This window comes from Mercenaria mercenaria, chromosome 11 (genome assembly GCF_021730395.1).
Source record: "Mercenaria mercenaria strain notata chromosome 11, MADL_Memer_1, whole genome shotgun sequence".
NCBI classification, from domain to species: domain Eukaryota; kingdom Metazoa; phylum Mollusca; class Bivalvia; order Venerida; family Veneridae; genus Mercenaria; species Mercenaria mercenaria.
The window spans coordinates 6,420,029-6,440,333 of record NC_069371.1 but is presented as its reverse complement, the minus strand read 5'-3'; the positions used below and the strand labels follow the sequence as shown (position 1 = coordinate 6,440,333).

The following is a 20,305-nucleotide window of genomic DNA, read 5'->3' as shown; positions in this document are numbered from 1 at the left end:
GTGATAATGTTCTTTGTAGACTTTTAACTGTTTTTATTTGGAATTGAAAATATGTTGAACTGAAGATCCTATGTTAAAACTAGTGAAACACATTACCTCATTATGGGGAGCATTTGTGCCAAATACTATTAAAATCCCTTGATGAATGGAAGAATTACTGAGCAGGCACAAAACAGACCCCCGGTACATTTTAACATCCAATAATGACCTTGACCTTTGACATAAGGGTCTGAGAGTTGTATGTTAGGCAAAATATTGTCTTGTATGAAAAATTTAACTAATTTCCAAGTCCAAAAAGGGTCATAATATTCAGTCAAAATAGTTGACAGAGTTATGTACACTTGCCTACAGATGGAAATCATGTTGATATACTAGTGTTAAAAGTTTCAAAGCCACAGTTCAAATAGTTTTGACAAAAATTTCAAAGTCCAAAAAAGGGCAATAATTCAGCCAAAATAGTTGTCAGAGTTATGTACTCTTGCCTACAGATGGAAATCATAATGATAAACAAGCAGTCTTGACAAAACATGGACATATACAAAAACAGAACCAATTTCCAAGTTCAAAAAGGGCCATAATTCAGCCAAAAAAGATGACAGAGTTATGTACTCTTGCCTATTGATAAAGACTATAATACTGACCAAGATACAAAAATTTCAAAGCCATATGTCTAACACTTTACACAAAATATAAACTGGTACAAAAAACTTAACCAAGATTTCTAAGTCAGAAGGGGCCATAATTCAGCCAAAAAGCTTGATGGTGTTATGTACTCTTGCCTACAACTGCACATGGTGATGGTAGAGTGATGAAAGTTTCAAAGCTTTATCTCAAAAGACTGTCAAAATGTAGACTGGTACGAAAAACTTAACCAAGACTTCTAAGTCAAAAAGGGACAAAAATTCAACCAAAATGCTTGTTGGAGTTATGTACTCTTGCCTACAACTGGACATGGTGATGTTGAAAGTTTCAAAGCTTCATCTCAAAAGACTTTGTCAAAATATAAACTGGTACGAAAAACTTAACCAAGATTTCTAAGTCAATAGGGGCCATAATTCAGTCAAAATGCTTGACAGAGTTATGTACTTGTGTCTATAACTGGACATGGTGATGGTAAACAAGTGTTGAAAGTTTCAAAGCCTTTATCTCAAAAGACTTTGTCAAAATGTGGACTGGTACAAAAAACTTAACCAGGGTGTGAAGCTGACACCGTGGTGAGTAGGATAGCTCTACTTATTCTTCGAATAGTCGAGCTAAAAAGCAAGACTGATGAAAATCTATACAAGAGATCACAGAGTGATCTTGGCGCCCACCAATGTGCCATTTTTGAGTGTCCCAAATTTCAAGACTTATTGACTAGCTCAAGGTCAAATTTCATTTCAGTAAACAAAACTGTGCATGTGGTCCAAATTCAAAAGCTGTAGCTTGAGAAATGTGAAAGTAGGTCACTAGATCAATCTTAAGGACAAAGTTCTTTGTACACAAAACTATGCATGTGCATCAAGTTTGAAGGCTGTAGTTTGAGAAATCTGAAACTAAGTCACTTTTTTTCCGTACACAAAACTATGCAAGCGGTCCAAATTTGAAGCCTGTAGCTACAGAAATGTGAAAGTAGGTCACTTGGTCAATCTTAAGGTCAAAGTTCATTTCGGTATACAAAACTATGCAAGTGGTCCAAATTTCAAGGCTGTAGCTTGAGAAATGTGAAAATAGGTCACTAGGTCAAAATCAAGGTCAAATTTTATTTCGGAATACAAAACTACGCATGTGGTCCAAATTTGAAGCCTGTACCTCCAAAAATGTGAAAGTAGGTCACTAGGACAATGTAAAGGTCAAACTTTGTTTCAGTACACAAAACCATGCATGTGGTCCAAATTTGAAGGCTGTAGCTTGAGAAATGTGAAAGTAGGTTACTAGGTCAAAATCAAGGTCAAATTTTATTTCAGAATACAGAACTATGCATGTGGTCCAAATTTGAAGCCTGTACCTTCAAAAATGTGAAAGTAGGTCACTAGGCCAATGTAATGGTCAAAGTTTATTTCGGTACATAAAACTATGCATGTGGTCCAAATTTGAAGGCTGTAGCTTGAGAAATGTGAAAGTAGGTCACTGGGTCAAAGTCAAGGTCAAATTTCATTTCGGAACACGAAACTATGCATGTGGTCCAAATTTGAAGCTTGTACCTTCAAAAATGTGAAAGTAGGTCACTAGGTCAATATCAAGGTCAAAGTTCTTTTCAGTGCACAAAACAATGCACGTGGTCCAAATTTGAAGGCTGTAGCTACAGAAATGTGAAAGTAGGTCACTAGGTCAAAATCAAGGTCAGCTCATGTCAAGGTTCATCTCGCCACTCAAAACCATACATGTCGTCCAAATTTGAATGTTGTAGGTTATTGACAAGAAGTTTTTAAAAGCTTTTCCCTATAAAAGTCTATATAAACCATGTGACCCCAAGGGCGGGGCCATCTTTGACCTTAGGGGGATAATTTTAACAAACTTGGTAGAGAACCACTAGATGATGCTACATTACAAATATCAAAGCCATAGGCTTTGTGGTTTGGACAAGAAGATTTTCAAAGTTTTTCCCTATATAAGTCTATGTAAACCATGTGACCCCCGGGGCGGGGCCATATTTGACCCTAGGGGGATAATTTGAACAATCTTAGTAGAAGACCACTAGATGATGTCACATACAAAATACTAGGCCCTGTGGTTTTGGACAAGAGGTTTTTCAGTTTTTCCCTATATAAGTCTATATAAACCATGTGAACCCCCCAGGGCGGGACCATATTAGACCCCAGGGAAATAATTTGAATCATCTTGGTAGAGGACCACTAGATGATGCTTCATACCAAATATCAAAGCCCTAGGCTCTGTGGTTTTGGACAAGAAGATTTTCAAAGTTTTTCCCTATATAAATCTATGTAAATTATAGAAATAAACAAAGGGCCATAACTTACTAAAAAATTGTTGAACCTGTCTGATTTTCAGGGGGACAAAACTAGGGTATCAATACATCATTCTGACAAAGTTTGGTCAAAATCCCCCTGGTAGTTTCTGAGGAGATGCGATAACGAGAAATTGTTAACGGAAGGACGGACGGAAGGACAGACGGACGGACAGAAGGACGACGGACCACGGATGCAGAGTGATTTGAATAGCCCACCATCTGATGATGGTGGGCTAATAAAAGTGGCTCATGAGAATAAGTTGTTCAAAGCTTTTTACTATTTTTTTCTCTGGCAGGCTCTAAAAGGGTCCAAGTGGAATCATTTGGATATAGCGGCCTCTGCAGCAGAGTGGTTAAAGGAGCTGACTTTGAATCACTTGTCCCTCTCCAATGTGGGTTCAAGCCTCACTCTGGATGTTGAATTCTTTACGTGAGAAAGCCATCCAGCTGGCTTACAGAAGGTCTATGGTTCTACCAAAGTGCCTGTCCTTGATGAAATAATGCTAAGTGGGTACCTGGGTTTTTCCTCCAGTCCGGCTCCAGCTTATATGAATTATGTATTTACCTGCATAAATGGCTCTGGCTTTAACTATATTGCACAATAGCTTGAGTCTGTGTAAAAATTGTTAAGTAATAAGAGAGGTAAAGATAAAGTGTATCAAAACACTATAGCAGTATAATTCCAAGCAAAAAGGGGGCACAATTCATAAAATATTGGTGCAAGAGTTATGCACCTTGTGTCATATGATGTGGGTGATGATGTGGAACAACTACTTCCAGTATTAATCAATGCATTTTGTAAGAACTGAGATACAGTGAAAATGCATCAAAATTAACCTTAAATTCTAAGTAAAGGTGGCATAATTCATGAAAAATTGGTGCCAGAATTATGCACCTTGTGTCATATGATGTGGGTGATGATGCTGAACAACTATTTTAAGTAGGAATCAAATCCATTCAGTAATAACAGAGATAGAGTGAAAGTGTATCAAAACTTTAACCTGAAATTCTAAGTAAAAGAGGGGAATAATTCATGCAATATTTGTGCCAGAGTTATGCACCTTGTGTCATATGATGTGGGTGATGATGTTGAATGATTATTTCAAGTTTGAATCAAATCCATTCAGTAATAAGAGACAGAGTGAACTGTGCATCAAAACTTTAACCTGAAAATCTAAGTGAAAAGGGGGGATAAATCTTGAAATATTGGTGCCAGAGTTATGGCCCTTATGTCAGATGATGTGGGTGATGATGAGAAATAACTATTTTAAGTTTGAATCAAATCCATCAAGTAATTACAGAGATAAAAAGAAAAAAGAGAAAGTGTAAAAAAACTTTAACCAAGGTGGGGATGCAGAAGGATGCCGACGCCATGTAGGATAGCTCTCCTTATACTTCATACAGTCAAACTACAAATCATGTAGAAAAGCTTGTTTAATATGAAAATTGTCTATATCTGTGTATTATATGCACCCACAATTCGGGGGGCAGTCTGGGGGGTAAAATAAACTGTGCATTTTACACAAGTATCTATGGTATTTATACATTTACTGGCATAAATGGGTTAAATACTTTCTCCAGCTTAACCCTTTACCCCGTAGATACTGATTTTAACACATCTATCCATTACCCCATAGATACTCATTTTAACACATCTTTCCATTACCCAATAGATACTCGTTTTAACACACTTAATACACTGATAGTTTAAATGCAAAATACCAATAAAATATATCAGCAATGAAGCCAACAAAAGTATATTTGTGAAGTTTAAACTGTTAATAAAAGATCAATTTCAGAAAAACTTGTGGTTATAATTAAAATTTATTGGTAATTTTCAGTTTAAATTCAGGTAGCATTTTTTGAAAATCATATCGAAACATTATGTTACAAATAAATTAATTTTATGATCTACGACCTATGAAGCTCTGTAAGTTTGGTCCAAGCATAGATTTTAATGACTGATTAGATGGGTTAATTTTGAAAATCAATTAATATAATCCTTTCTAGACTTTCATTTACCTTCAATTAATAAAATTGTCCATTTGTAACAGTAAAAATATTTCTTTTCTGTAGTATCAGTATTAGACCTTTCTAACGTAAACGTAATTACGAAACGGAATACTGAATTCGTAAAATTTTAGGCTAATTTGTGGTCTAGGGGAGACAATTTCATCCAATAGTAATGCAATAGTATCTCCCTTATACCATTATTTGCAAATAACATTTACGAATTCAGTATTCCGTTTCCGATTTACGTTTACGTTAGAAAGGTCTAATCACATGTTGAAAACAGCTAAATTATAATAATTTTCTAAGGTCTTAGGTTTGTAGCTTTCTATTTTGAAAACTATTTATCACAAAAGTGTGAAAAATATACCATCAGAAAGAAAATTTAATTCTGAAAATAAATTATATTGGATACTAAACGGTTAAAATAAGTATTCATAGACTAATTTGGTCTGAGTAACACAGGTATAAATTTTGCATTTTTCTCCAATAACCTGTATTGGGATAGTGTTAACAGATAATGCTACAGACTGTATTGGTTATTAGGGTTGAATACCGGTTCCCGCAGTATCAGTACCGTACCAAATAATCACTTCGAAAAGTACCGGTATATACCGTTTCATAAAGAACTGGTTCCAATTTCGATATTTCTATAAAAGTAAATAAACAAAATAATAACCAAATCCGTGGCAAAAGAAAGCAAAAAATAAGCAAATAGTATTTGAAACACAGTAATAACGCGATCAACATTGTTTACTGTGACACCGTTCCGAGTAACCTCCCTGTATTATCATGGAGAGCTGGCCTTGCGAATAATTTCTATGCTAACTATTATTATAAAAACTTCTTTTCCTGATGTTTTAAACTACGTAAGTCATATTTAATTGCAAAATATACAACACTTTTTTGCTCGTTGTCATATTCTATCAAAACAAATGAAAAAAAATGATTTAAAAGTTATGAAACTATGCTGTAACCTACGTAAACAAGTCATCGGTTTTCGCGAACTAATAGAAATATGTTATTGTTGGTTCTTTCAAGCGTTTTGAGTGTTATTTTTCAATGAAAATTGTGTTGAAAAAAATGTTGCACTTTAAATACATTACTAGTTAACCTGGTTGAAGATTTATCATGAGTGACAATGAGTCTGACTTGTTAAATGGGTTAATTTGAAAGCTAATAAGTGTTGAATTTAACAGTTCTCGTCAGTGCTGAGCAAGCATTACCACAGTCAGTGAGTCCTAGATTTAAATTGCACAGTGAGCTACGTATCTACTCCAGTTTTCTTTTTATTTTGGAAAACTCTAGTTTGTAAGATATTTTTATTTTTTTAACTTATTCATAGTTCTATTACAACATCCAATTAACAGACTTAAAATGCTTATATATCAAAGCAAATTTTCCTGTATAACTACTTAAATGGGTGTATTTAATACTAACCAAATCATTGCTTATGTGATGTACTTCAGAGCTATCTGTATCGTTAAAAATACCATATCGTTTCGTTGGTATCGGTATCGGACTGCTTCGTCCTTAACGATATCCAACCCTATTGGTTATCAATAACCAATACTGTTGTATCTATATGGGGTAAAGGGTTAAATAACTTATACATTTACCTACATCATTACCTATATTTGCTCTGGTTTATACATTTACCTGCATAAGTGGGGTCTAGTGCTGGAGGGTCTGATGGAAACTGGTTCTGTGTATTTCCTGAAAAGGGGGAAGCTACTCATTACATCAGAAATAATTACTTTAATACAGAAGGCATCTATAAATACAGTGAATCAAATGAACAAAAGAGTCAGGCCAGAAGTTATAACAACATTATTGGGGTCCTTTTGTTTTTCACTGAAAACCACTGATGTATTCATTATCAAACTTGTTTTACAGGAGTACATATTTTACTTCTGTCTCTAGTAAACATACCTATTTCTAGTTTTGAGTACTACGTAAAAAGTAAAAAAAAAAACTGCAGCAATCTTTGAATGTGATAAATACCCCTCAATATTGTTTTGTCAGAAGTTCATTAAAAGCTTAGACAACTTCTGAAAAAAAGCAAATGTACACTTCATGGTGATCACACCAAAATTAAAACAAGGCAGTCTGAAAGACAGCTAAATCCCCCGCCACTGCTATGGATAGTGAAAGGGTAAAACCTTTGATTTTAGCTGTGACCTTGACCTTGAACTGACATGGCTGACTCATGAATTCTGCACAACATCTTGATGAGGTGATCATTTGACCAAAGTTTCATGAAAATCCTTCAAGGGGTTTAGGAGATACAGAGCTGAAACCTTTGACCTTCAGTTGTGACCTTGACCTTGAGTTGACATGGCTGACTCATGAGTTCTTGATGAGGTGATCATTTGACCCAAGTTTGATGAAAATCCTTCAAGGGTTAAGGAGATACAGAGTGGACACGAAATGGAAGGCTCAAACCTTCGACCCTTAGTTGTGACCGTGACCTTGAGCTGGCATGGTTGACTCATAATTTCTGCACATCGTTCTGATGAGGTAATCATTTGACCCAAGTTTTATAAAATTCCTTCAAGGGGTTTAGGAGATATAGAGCGGACACGAAATGGAAGGCTCAAACCTTTGACCTTCAGTTGTGACCTTGACCTTGAGCAGACATGGCTGACTCATAAGTTCTGCACATCGCCTTGATGAGGTGATCATTTGACCCAAGTTTGATGAAAATCCTTCAAGGGGTTTAGGAGATATAGAGTGGGCACAAAATGGAAGGTTCAAACCTTTGACCCTAAGTTGTGACCTTGACCTTGAGCCGGCATGACTGACTCATGGTTCTGCACATCGTCTTGAGGAGGTGATCACTTGACCCAAGTTTTATAAAATTCCTTCAAGGGGTTTAAGAGATATAGAGCGGACACAAAATGGAAGGCTCAAACCTTTGATCTTGCGTTGTGACCTTGACCTTGAGCCGGCATGGCTGACTCATGGGTTCTGCACATCGTCTTGATGAGGTGATCATTTGACCCAAGTTTTATAAAATTCCTTCAAGGGGTTTAGGAGATATAGAGCGGACACAAAATGGCAGGCTCAAACCTTTGACCTTGAGTTGTGACCTTGACCTTGAACCGACCAGGCTGACTCATGGGTTCTGCACATCGTCTTGATGAGGTGATCATTTGACCCAAGTTTCATGAAAATCCTTCAAGGGGTTTAGGAGATATGGACCGGACACGATTTTGTTACGGACGGAAGGACGGAAAGACGGACGGACGGAAGGACGGACGGATGCAGACCATTCCTATAACCCCTCCGCCACGGCGGGGGATTAAATTAAGAGTTTGCCCTTTGTCTACCCATCTTGTCAGCATTGGGTACATTGGTAGGTAAATAATTATATTTGTTTCTTTTCTGGACCATTTCCTTCAATTTGATTGGCTAACAGAATATTTTTACAAGTGTGTAAAACAAATTTATTTGGATAACTTTTGTGCTGCTCCTGATGTTGGACTACTTTTTTCACTTTTTATTTATACTTAAAAATGACTGACTTGAAAACAATGACCGTAAAAAGAAACAAAAGTAATAAATGTCATATTTTTTTGTTTTACACACTTGTTTCACTTGTTGCCAGAGGTTGGAGGTTCTACCCAGGTGCCCACCCGTGCCTGAAATATATCACAGCAATTACTGTAATTTAATAGAAACTGATTTAAAAGGAAATGTTTACTTGAATATAAATATTTCGTCTATTTTTTTGAGAAGGCAGTATAAATTTTTGAGTTGGGGCTAAAACCTTGAGTCGTTGGTAAAGGGCAAACATACTTAATTTTGATATAGGTCTGACACGTGTACAAACATCCCACTGAAACTTGTATCACAGCAATTACTGTAATTTAATAGAAACTGATTGAAAAGGAAATGTTTACTTGAATATAAATATTTCGTCTATTTTTTTGAGAAGGCAGTATAAATTTTTGAGTTGGGGCTAAAACCTTGAGTCGCTGGTAAAGGGCAAACATACTTAATTTTGATATAGGTCTGACACATGTACAAACATCCCACTGAAACTGAAGTTTGGAAATAGTTTACGCCTCAAATATTTTTCAACAGATCAATCCACCCAAGCATAAGATTAACTCCTACACAACCTGGTGAGGAAGAGCCCAGATGCCACTACAAGCATTATTTCAGGCACGAGTGGGCACCTGGGTAGAACCTCCAACCTCTGGCAAGTCAGCTGGATCGCTTACTCACATGAAAGAATTCTACACCGAAAGCAATGTTTTGAATCCTCAGCACTGAGCGGCTACTGATTCGAAGTCAGCAACATTATAATAACCACTTAACCTAAGACGCCCTTGAGAAATATATATTTTATTTTAATGTTAATTATTAAAGTGGTTTAATTTTGTTGATGATTTTGATCATGAATCAGTATGCTGTAAGACCAGCTGCAAATAAAGACCTTTTTCTGGCTCTACCAATATATACTGGGGCATTACAAAATTAATGTTTAATTAGGAATTTAATTGGATGGCCTTTAAAGCCAGGAGGAGTCTGTTCACAGGTGGTCTTTAGTTTGTCTGGCACTGATTGATTACCAGTAGTTCCTGGTGAATTGTTATCTGCTGATGATAATGATGATGATGATGAGACTCGAATATTAGACCTGACGGGAGTCTGAACTGCTGATGAATTATCAGTCCTGTTGGGAATGTTTGGTGGATCTCTGCCTGGGGGGTGTCCATCTCTTCTATATATGTCCCGTGTCCAATGGTCACTGGACGGTGAGTTACTGGATGACTGTCCACCTGTCTGTCCAGCTAAAACACTTTGTGATGATGCTACGTTTCCTGCAGTAGAAATCAAGTTTGTTTAACCCTCAGGCCAAATGAGAAATATTCTTGAAGTATCATAAGAATTTTGAAATAAGGGTCATTAAAACAACACTCAACTATTCAACAGCCTTGTCAATTGAATGAATACGAAAGTCGAAAAAGGAGAATAATTTTGTAACTAGAAATGTGTCCATGGGACACAGATGCCCCCACTACATGACATTGAAATGACAATTTTTTCCCAGGTCAGGGGCCATAACTACTACAATACTGAATGAATCTGGACGCGAAACCCCAGGTGCACAATTGCACATGCTGACCAACATTCCTGTAAACTTTGGTGACTGTAGGTCAAATACTTTTGGAGCTACGTGCAACACAACATTAAAATGACCAATATTTATCTAAGTCAGGGGCCATAACTCCTACATGACTAAATGAATCCTGACCCGAAACCCCAGGTGCACAACTGCACATGCTGACAGACATTCCTGTAAACTTTGGTGACTCTAGGTCAAATACTTTTGGAGCTACGCACGACACAACATTAAAATGACCAATTTTTAACTAAGTCAGGGGCTATAACTCCTACAAGACTGAATGAATCCAGATGCGAAACCCCAGGTGCACAACTGCACATGCTGATCAACATTCCTGTAAACTTTGGTGACTCTAGGTCAAATACTTTTGGAGCTATGCGCGACACAACATTAAAATGACCAATTTTTTACTAAGTCAGGGGCCATAACTCCTACATGACTGGATGAATCCGAACGCGAAACCACAGGTGCACAACTACACATGCTGACCAACATTCCTGTAAAGTTTTGTGACTCTAAGTCATATACTTTTGGAGCTAAGCGCGACACAACACTAAAATGACCAATTTTTACAAAGTCAGGGGCCATAACTTCTGAATGAATCCGGACGCAAAACCCCAGGTGCACAACTTCACATGCTGACAAACATTCCTGTAAAGTTTTGTGACTCTACGTCAAATACTTTTGGAGCTAGGCGCGACACAACATTCTCGGAAGGACGGACGGACGGAAGGACAGACGGATGGACAAGGGCAAATCTATATGCCCCCCCCCCCAAAGTGGGGGCATAAAAATGGGAAACAGGGTTATGTAACCTGCACACTGCTTACCAGCTCATGACAGTGGACAAGTGTATGAAGTTTCAATCCATTCCCATGAGTGGGTACTGAGATACAAGCTTATATATAAGAATTTAACCAAGAAACTGCTAAGTTGAACAAGAGCACCGCCTTGCGGGTGCTGACGCTCATCTGATTTTTTTTGTGTAATAGAAATATTGTCCTACCCATGATTTTCTAAGTCTAAAAAGGGCCATCATTCTTGCAAAAAGCAGTATAGAGTTATGTTTCTTGATGTACAGTGTCCACTTATGATGGTGAAAAACTGTTGCAAGTTTTAAAGCAATAGCTTTGATAGTTTATGAGAAAAGTTGACTTAAACATAATACTCAACCAAGAAAATGATTTTCTAAGTCCAAAAGGGGCAATAATTATTGCAAAAAGCAGGATGGAGTTATGTTGCTTGCTGTACAGGGTCAGCTTATGATGGTGAACAAGTGTTGCAAGTTTCAAAGCAATAGCTTTGATAGTTTAAGAGAAAAAGTTGACCTAAACATAAAACTTAACCAAGAAATCTGATATTTTCTAAGTCCAAAAGGGGCCATAAATCTTGCAAAAAGCAGGACGCAGTTATGTTTCTTGCTGTACAGGGTCAACTTATGATGGTGAACAAGTGTTGCAAGTTTTAAAGCAATAGCTTTGATAGTTTAGGATAAAAACTGACCTAAACATAAAACTTAACCAAGAAAACTGATTTTCTAAGTCCAAAAGGGGCAATAAATCTTGCAAAAAGCAAGATGGAGTTATGTTTCTTGATGTACAGGGTCTGCTTATGATGGTGAACAAGTATTCCAAGTTTCAAAGCAATAGCTTTGATAGTTTAGGAGAAAAGTTGACCTAAACATAAAACTTAACCAAGAAATCTGATATTTTCTAAGTACAAAAGGGGCCATAAATCTTGCAAAAAGCAAGATGGAGTTATGTTTCTTGCTATACAGGTTCAGCTTATGATGGTGAACAAGTATTCCAAGTTTCAAAGCAATAGCTTTGATAGTTTAGGAGAAAAGCTGACCTAAACATAAAACTTAACCAGGCAACGCCGACGCAGACGCCGACAACCGCTCAAGTGATAACAATAACTCATCATTTTTTTTCAAAAAATCAGATGAGCTAAAAAGGGGCATAATTTTGTAACAAGAGGGTCATGATGACCCTGGATCGCTCACCAGAGTAATATGAGCTACATGTTTCAAATGTCAAACTGATGATTTTTAGAAATTTTTTGGAAGATTTTCCGATGTACAATCAAGTAACCCCTGGGGCGGGGCCAATTTTACCCCCGGGGTCATGATTTGAACAAATTTGTAGAAGTCTACTAGGAAATGTTACATATCAAATATCTAAGATCTAGGCCTTCTGGTTTATTTTTAGCAAATTTATGAAGATTTCCCTATGTACAATCAAGTAACCCCTGGGGCTGGGTCAATTTGACCCTTGGGGGTCAAAATTTGAACAAGTTTTATAGAGGTCCACTAGGCAATGCTACATGTCAAATATCTAAGCTCTGGGCCTTCTGGTTTATTTTTAGAAAATTTTGAAGATTTTTCTATGTACAATCAAGTAACCCCATGGGGCGGGGTCAATTTGACCCGGGGGGTCATGATTTGAACAAATTTTGTAGAAGTCTACTAGGCAATGCTACAGGTCAAATATCAAAGATCTAGGCCTTCTGGTTTATTTTTAAAAAAATTTTGAAGATTTTCCTATGTAAAATCAAGTGACCCCTGGGGCGGGGTCAATTTTTACCCCGGGGGGGTCATGATTTGAATAAATTTTGTAGAGGTCCACTAGGCAATGCTACATGTGAAATATCTAAGCTCTAGGCCGTCTGGTTTATTTAAAAAAAATTTTTGAAGATTTTCCTATGTAAAATCAAGTGACCCCTGGGGCGGGGTCAATTTTGACCCCGGGGGTCATGATTTGAACAAATTTTGTAGAGGTCCACTAGGCAATGCTACATGTCAAATATCTAAGATCTAGGCTTTCTGGTTTATTTTTAGAAAATTTTGAAGATTTTTCTATGTACAATCAAGTAACCCCATGGGGCGGGGTCATGATTTGAACAAATTTTGTAGAAGTCTACTAGGCAATGCTACATGTCTTATATCTAAGATCTGACCTTCTGGTTTATTTTTAGAAAAATTTTGAAGATTTTCCTATGTAAAATCAAGTGACCCCTGGGGCGTGGTCAATTTTGACCCCGGGGGTCATGATTTGAACAAATTTTGTAGAGGTCCACTAGGCAATGCTACACGTGAAATATCTAAGCTCTAGGCCTTCTGGTTTATTTTTAGAAAATTTTTGAAGATGTTCCTATGTAAAATCAAGTGACCCCTGGGGCGGGGTCAATTTTGACACCAGGGGTCATGATTTGAACAAATTTTGTAGAGGTCTACTAGGCAATGCTACACGTGAAATATCTAAGCTCTAGGCCTTCTGGTTTACTTTTAGAAATTTTTTGAAGATTTTCCTATGTAAAATCAAGTGACCCCTGGGGCGGGGTTAATTTTGACCCGGGGTCATGATTTGTAAAAGTTTAGTAGAGGTCCACTAGGCAATGCTACACGTGAAATATCTAAGCTCTAGGGCTTCTGGTTTTTGAGAAGAAGATTTTTTAAGATTTTCCTATGTAAAATCAAGTGACCCCTGGGGTGGGGTCAATTTTGACCCCGGGGTCATGATTTGAACAAACTTGGTAGAGGTCCACTAGGCAATGCTTCACACCAAATATCTAAGTTCTAGGGCTTCTGGTTTTTGAGAAGATTTTTAAAGTTTTTCCTTTCTGTTGCCATGGCAACCACTTCTGCATGGAATTCAATTCTTTGAACAGTTTTTGTAGAGCTTCACCCAAGGAACATTCCTGTGAAGTTTGGAAGAAATTGGTCTAGCGGTTTATGAGGAGATATCGTTTAAAATAAAAGTTTACGGACGACAGACGATGGACGGTGACTGATCAGAATAGCTCACCCTGAGCCTTAGGCTCTGGTGAGCTAAAAATGCAAAGTAGAGTTATTGAACCTTTGCACTGCATGTCATAACATGACAGTGAACATTAGTATGTGAAGTTTCAATCATTTACCATTAGTTGATACTGAGATATCAGTTTACATACAAAAACTTAACCAAAAACTGCCAAAAAAGGGGCATAATTTTGAAAAAAAAAAAGTAGTTATGGGATCTGCTTAATGCATGTCAGATGATGACAGTGAACAAGTGTGTGAAGTTTCCCATTAGTAGGTACTGAGATACCAGCTTACATACAAAACCTTAACCAAAAATTTATGTCAAAAAAGGGGCATAATTTTGTAAAAAAAGCAAAATAAAGTTATGGAACCTGTGCAATGTAAGTCAGTTTATTACAGTGAATAAGTGTGTGAAGTTTCAATCCATTCCCACAAGTGGTTACTGAGACATCAGCTTACATACAACAACTTAACCAAATCGGGATGCCGACGCACGGGCGAGTCCAATAGCTCTACTATTCTTTGAATAGTCGAGCTAAAAACTCGCATACATCTTTTTTTGCATATTTCTATGGACATCTTTTAAAACAAGCATCTCTTAAAACAAGAGGGAAGAGGGCCATGATGACCCTAGTTTGCTTACCTTACTTTCAGATTGCTTCAACAATTCTGTTAGAGGGTCATGCATGGGAAATATCTGTGAAATCATTTTGAAATTGGGCCGGTGTTTTTTGACTTGAAGATTTTTTTAAAGTATCCACTATACACATTTAGGAAATACTGAATTCATGTATAAACAAGAGGGTCATGATGACCCTGAATCGCTCACCTGAGTAATATGAGCCACATGTTTTAAATGGCAAACTAATGTGAAAATATTAAGGAAGTAGGTCAAAATAATTATTATGGTAACTGAAAGTCAGTTTTAAGATCGGTGTGCAAAACTGTACATGTCATTTAAAATTCAAGGCTGTATCTTAAAAAACAAGAATGTAGGTCAGTAGGTCAAGGTCACAGTCAAGGGACCCCAATCACCAGGTAATTATAAATTAACAGTCTAGGAAATATGACCTGATAATTCTTTAAGTATTTTCCTACTTGTCACATGAGACCTGGGCAGGGCCTCTTTTCATCCCAGGGGCATAATTTGAATATTCTTGTTAAGAGATACACTAGGCAATGCTACATACCAAATATCAAACTTGAACTTTCAAACAATAAGATTTTTTATGTATATAAGTCCATGTTAAACTTGGGACCCCAGGGCAGGGCTTTTTTTCATCCCAGGGGCATAATTTGAACAATTTTGGTAGAGGAACACTAGGCAAGGCAACATAACAAATATCAGAAGCCTACGCCTTAAAGTTTTTTCCTATATATTAAGTCTATGTAAACCTTGGGACTCCCAGGGGCGGGGCCTCTTTTCACCCCAGGGTAAAAATTTGAACATTAATTATTTCAGAACTGAATCTGCACTTTAGGTATACAGGAAATCTGAAGATATTTCTATGTCTAATTCTGCTTTTACAAAGCAAATTTTTGAATACATTTTGTGGACGGTCATCCAAGAAATAATTCTGTGAAATTTCCTCAAAATCTGGCCAAGGATTAAAGCAGGTGAAATTCATTTTTATTTTTATCTCTGGTAGCCATGTGCTTTAACAAACTGAATCAGAACAATTTGACATTTGACTTACTAACCAAGTTTGTACACTCTGTATATCATTTTGATGTAATCAACAATTAATACTCTTTTTATTAAAAACCTTCTAGTAGAATATATTTATTTATTTGTTGGATTTAACGTCGCACCGACACATGATAGGTCATATGGCGACTTCCCAGCTTTATTGGTGGAGGAAGACCCCAGGTGCCCCTCCGTGCATTATTTCTCCACGAGCGGGTACCCGGGTAGAACCACCGGCCTTCCGTAAGCCAGCTGGATGGCTTCCTCACATGAAGAATTCAACGCCCCGAGTGAGGCTCGAACCCACATCGATGAGGGGCAAGTGATTTGAAGTCAGCGACCTTAACCACTCGGCCACGGAGGCCCCTTCTAGTAGAATATAAGATATGGAACAATTATGAAATAAATCTATTTAAAGTGGCATTATGCACATCTGTGCATAGTGTGTTTTTGGTGAATGTTTTATAAAGCAAGTTTCGGTTGCTGTGCATTTAAATGTGTTAAATCAACAATAATGCTGCCTAAGTATTTGAAGCTGATGCTTTAGAAGTGAAGAAATCGGACTAATAAAATAATCGTTCTTTTCATTAATCTTCTACGCAGTGATCTCCCTTACCTATAAGCAGAGATTTCTGAAGTTGAAGGGAGGCAACTCCTGCAAGCGTTTTGACTTTTTTTAAAAAGACTGCCCCAGTCAAAATAAGAAAAGTCATATTTAGAAAGTTATTATTTTGTACTGGTAACTGGAAGAGTTTGGAATATTGGTTTAAAAGCTATAATTTCCTCCACCCTTTTTTACATACACATCTATTTCAGCTGGATTTTTACTTGAAAAATGCGCATAATTCTACTTTAATACTTGACCTCCAAGTGTGACCATGAACTTTGGCCTAGTGACCTCAGTCATATGTGATTGCCATCGTATTTTGATGATGAACATCTTGGTGTAAATGCTTAAAAGTCAATTAAACAGTCTGAAATAAAGCTATTTGACTGTTGACCTGCAAGTGTGACCTCTTTGAACTAAGTCATTTGATCTGCATGTTACCTTGATAATGTTAACAGTTGATACTTGTATTATAAAAATCAACACTGGACCCAGTAACCTTGGTCATGCATGACTCTTGTCATATTATCATGGTGATAATTTATGTGTAGTAACTGTAATTTGAAATTAAGTTAAAGTGACAATATTCAAAAGAAATCATTAAGATAATTGTAATTTTATTAGGGCAACAAACTGTTTACTAAGGGCAAGTAGATTTTACCGGCTACAAGTCCTGCAGGGCGAGTGGTGACACCCCTGCTGACACAAGTCACTACATCAAAGCATTGACTTGCCAGTCAAAAGTCAAATGGCTTAACTTTGTGTCTCTCCACTGGAAGGATTTTCATAGAATTAGCTTCAATTGTTTTCCTCACCAAGATGTTTTGCAGAGCACACAACTCAGTTCACTAAGTCCAAGGTCAAGGTCACTCTTAAGAGGTCAAAGTTCAAATGCAGTACAGAATGGCTTTAATCTAATTATCAACATTATTACATATTGGTACTGCTGTCTGCTTTTGCATGTATATTTTTTTGAAAAAAAGATCTGCAGAACAAGTTTCATTAAGAAATACTTTGTAGGGAGTTGCACTAGTTGCCATTTTCTGCTCTTTCATAACAACAACAACAACAACAACAACAACAACATATTCTGTTCAAATTTTGATAATTCCATCATTTGAAAATTTTGGGGTTTAAGCAAATTGTACTTATTCGTACTATGAAAACAAGACATTTAAATTGACAGAATATACTAACAAAAGGTGCCTTATGTCCTGATTGTTAAGATTTGATGGATAACTGCTGAAAAGATGTTATTTATGGGTAATTTAAGCACTGGGACATCATTTTTTAAGAATACTATTCAGATTTCATATGCTGTTCAACTTCCATGTAAAGCAACTCTCTTTCTGCAATTTAGTGATGTTCAAAATGTCAAAATATCCTTCTAAACATTAACGATCAAATAATTATCAGCAATTAGTTGAAAGGTCTTTTGTGTCTCCTTGAGTCTGTTTTTGTTATTCACAGATAAATCTTGGTTAAAAATAACATCCATTCTTTGTTAGTACTGTGAAATCATTATTATTCATGGGGGATTAATTTTTGTGGATTTTGTGGTTCAGCCCAACTATAAAAATTAAGTCCCAACGAACAAATTTTGCCCAAGATAATGTAAACTGTACTCAATGTCGCCAAAAAAGACATCACAGCCGTCCGATCTGGTCTGTAGTTGTGTGCATGTGGCAGTACTGACCTGCAGCTTTTGTGTTTTTGTGGGCAGCGAAGCGCGACCACAGATTTACCATACCACAAATTTACGGACGGAATTTCTTATCCGAAACCGAAGAACAAGTAGTTCCATGTCCTCCATAGATTTTACGTAATTCAAGTCTGTTTAACTTTCAGAAAGCTTCTGAAATTTAACTTTATCAAAAAATACATTGCTTAAGTATATACTTGTCGTTATCTATATTTTATAACAAAAACAAAGCGTATGAAAATGAGCACGCTTGTTTTGATCACATGACCAAAACATTTCTTTATCACGTGACAAAATAAACTATAAATAACCTACAAAAAATGAAAAATAGTACTTCAGCACCATCCGCGTGGACCTACACGTATTGCAAGAAATCAACGGAAGAGGTGTTAATTTAAGGTGGACAGATAGCTCAGTGGTTTGCACACTGGCCTTCCAATCCTGAGGTCGGGGGTTTGATCCCCGGCAGCTACTCGGGAATTTTCAGAAACGCTTTTCAGTGTTTCCCACCTAACTAGAGGTGTACTGGTCAGGAACCCAGGCAATCCTTGCGTGTATCAGTGCTATACACTGGGCACGTTAAAGAACCAGGCTGTCTATTCGCAACGAGCTAGGCTAAGTTAGCCGGACAAGCCTGTATCTGATTTCTGATCTCTCTGTAGTGGGGGCTTTGTCTCACTCTGTCCCTCTGGTCAGATCGCTCTGTGTCTGTACTAGTAGAGGATGAATTATGCGCCCTGTGTGGCTGCATTTGAACTATGTAAAGCGCCTTTGAACGTGAAATTGATCACGAAAAGGGCGCTATATAAATCTGGTATAATAATATAATAATAATAATTAATTTATCTATTTTTCATAGAGAAAGATACGATTCTTTCATAATATTTACGTTAATAATTTTTATTTGCACGACTTAAGAAAAAAATTGCAGCCGTAACGGAGTGGGCGGAAAATTCGTACCTGTTTCCCGAAAATACGAACATATGCACTTCAGTTTGATTTAATTTTATATTCTAACTGCTGTTTGTGACTGACATATTATTAAAGGGTATAATTACTTCGAAAGAAACATTATTTTAAACAAGTTCGCCTTTTAATCGCCGGTAGATTCGCGGTGTTTTCATCCCCAAATATTCACGAACTGGCGTACGATTTCTTCTTGGATAATTGAACAGTAGCGGGCTTCGGAAGACTGCAATGAAATCATTTGAGACAATTCAAACTAAGTTTGAAAACTTTCAGTTATCAATATTTGCATTTTTAACAATAAAATTCGTAAAAAGATCCTTTGGAAGCATAGATCGAATGCAACCAAGAAGAATAGCAGACTCGGGTGAATGAGTCTGTTCATGAGAGGTAATGAAATTTGCAACACTCCTAACGCCCCCTAGCACCGGCTTAAGCGGAACTCTATTACACATATGTTGAATGGACGCCATGATCCTGAAGGACCAGAAAATATAACAACACTAAAACATGCATGTTGTATTATGATGGATATTACATTAATCTACAGCTGAAAAAATGACTGAATGCAACCTGAAGATCATGATGTGTGCTGATACTGAAGACAGCTGTAGTTGTTCTGGTTGTTTTAAAAAAAATTATTTTTTTTTGTTTAATCATATTTTATTGCATATCTTCATTATATATATAACATACACATATCTAATACAAACGTATGAAAATAGCAAATGGGTTGGACTTAAAAGTTATAACATTTTAATATCATTGTAAATATCCGGTTATGGTTGCTTTTTAGTTTAGGAACTATTCTAAAGTGTCTTTTATCTATGTAATTTATGTATAATATATTCATAGCCTGCTTTTACCAAGATGAGATCTCATTTGAAAATTTAAAAAAAAAAATCACCTGTCAAGCCCTCAAGGTCACATGGGCCTAAACATGGAAACCCGTTTCTGATCAAAAACTTGAGAACCACTTGACCCAAAATATTGAAACTTCATAGGATGATTGAACATGTAGAGTAGATGATCCCTATTGATTTTTGAATCACTTGATCAGAAGTTAAGGTCACAGGAACCAGAACATGGAAAGCAGTTTCCAACCAATAACTTTAGAATCATTTGACCCAGAACCTTCAATCACGATGATAAGAATTACAGAGTAGACAAGTAAAATTTTGCCGGAGAACTGAATTTAGAATAAGGTAAAAAAATCACGAAATTTAATTATATACATATACTCCATATAGACAAAATTTATCACTGATCCGAAACAGGTATACACAGAGTTTCCCAGCCAGTGTGTTTACATACGACATGTACACATTGCAAAAATTAACTAGTATTATCTTGAATAAATAACACACAAAAAATTAATTAAGTTTCAATTGTTTAATTGAAACTACACATTATTTATTCACCCAGCAAAACAGCTGCATTGTCC

The 20,305-nt window shown here is 36.6% G+C and overlaps 1 protein-coding gene across 1 annotated transcript in view; it reads right to left on the bottom strand.

Annotated features, from left to right (window-relative positions):
* LOC128546987 (uncharacterized) overlaps positions 1-20,305 on the bottom strand; it is a 155,239-nt gene that overhangs the window by 44,079 nt on the left and 90,855 nt on the right. The window lies entirely within an intron of this gene.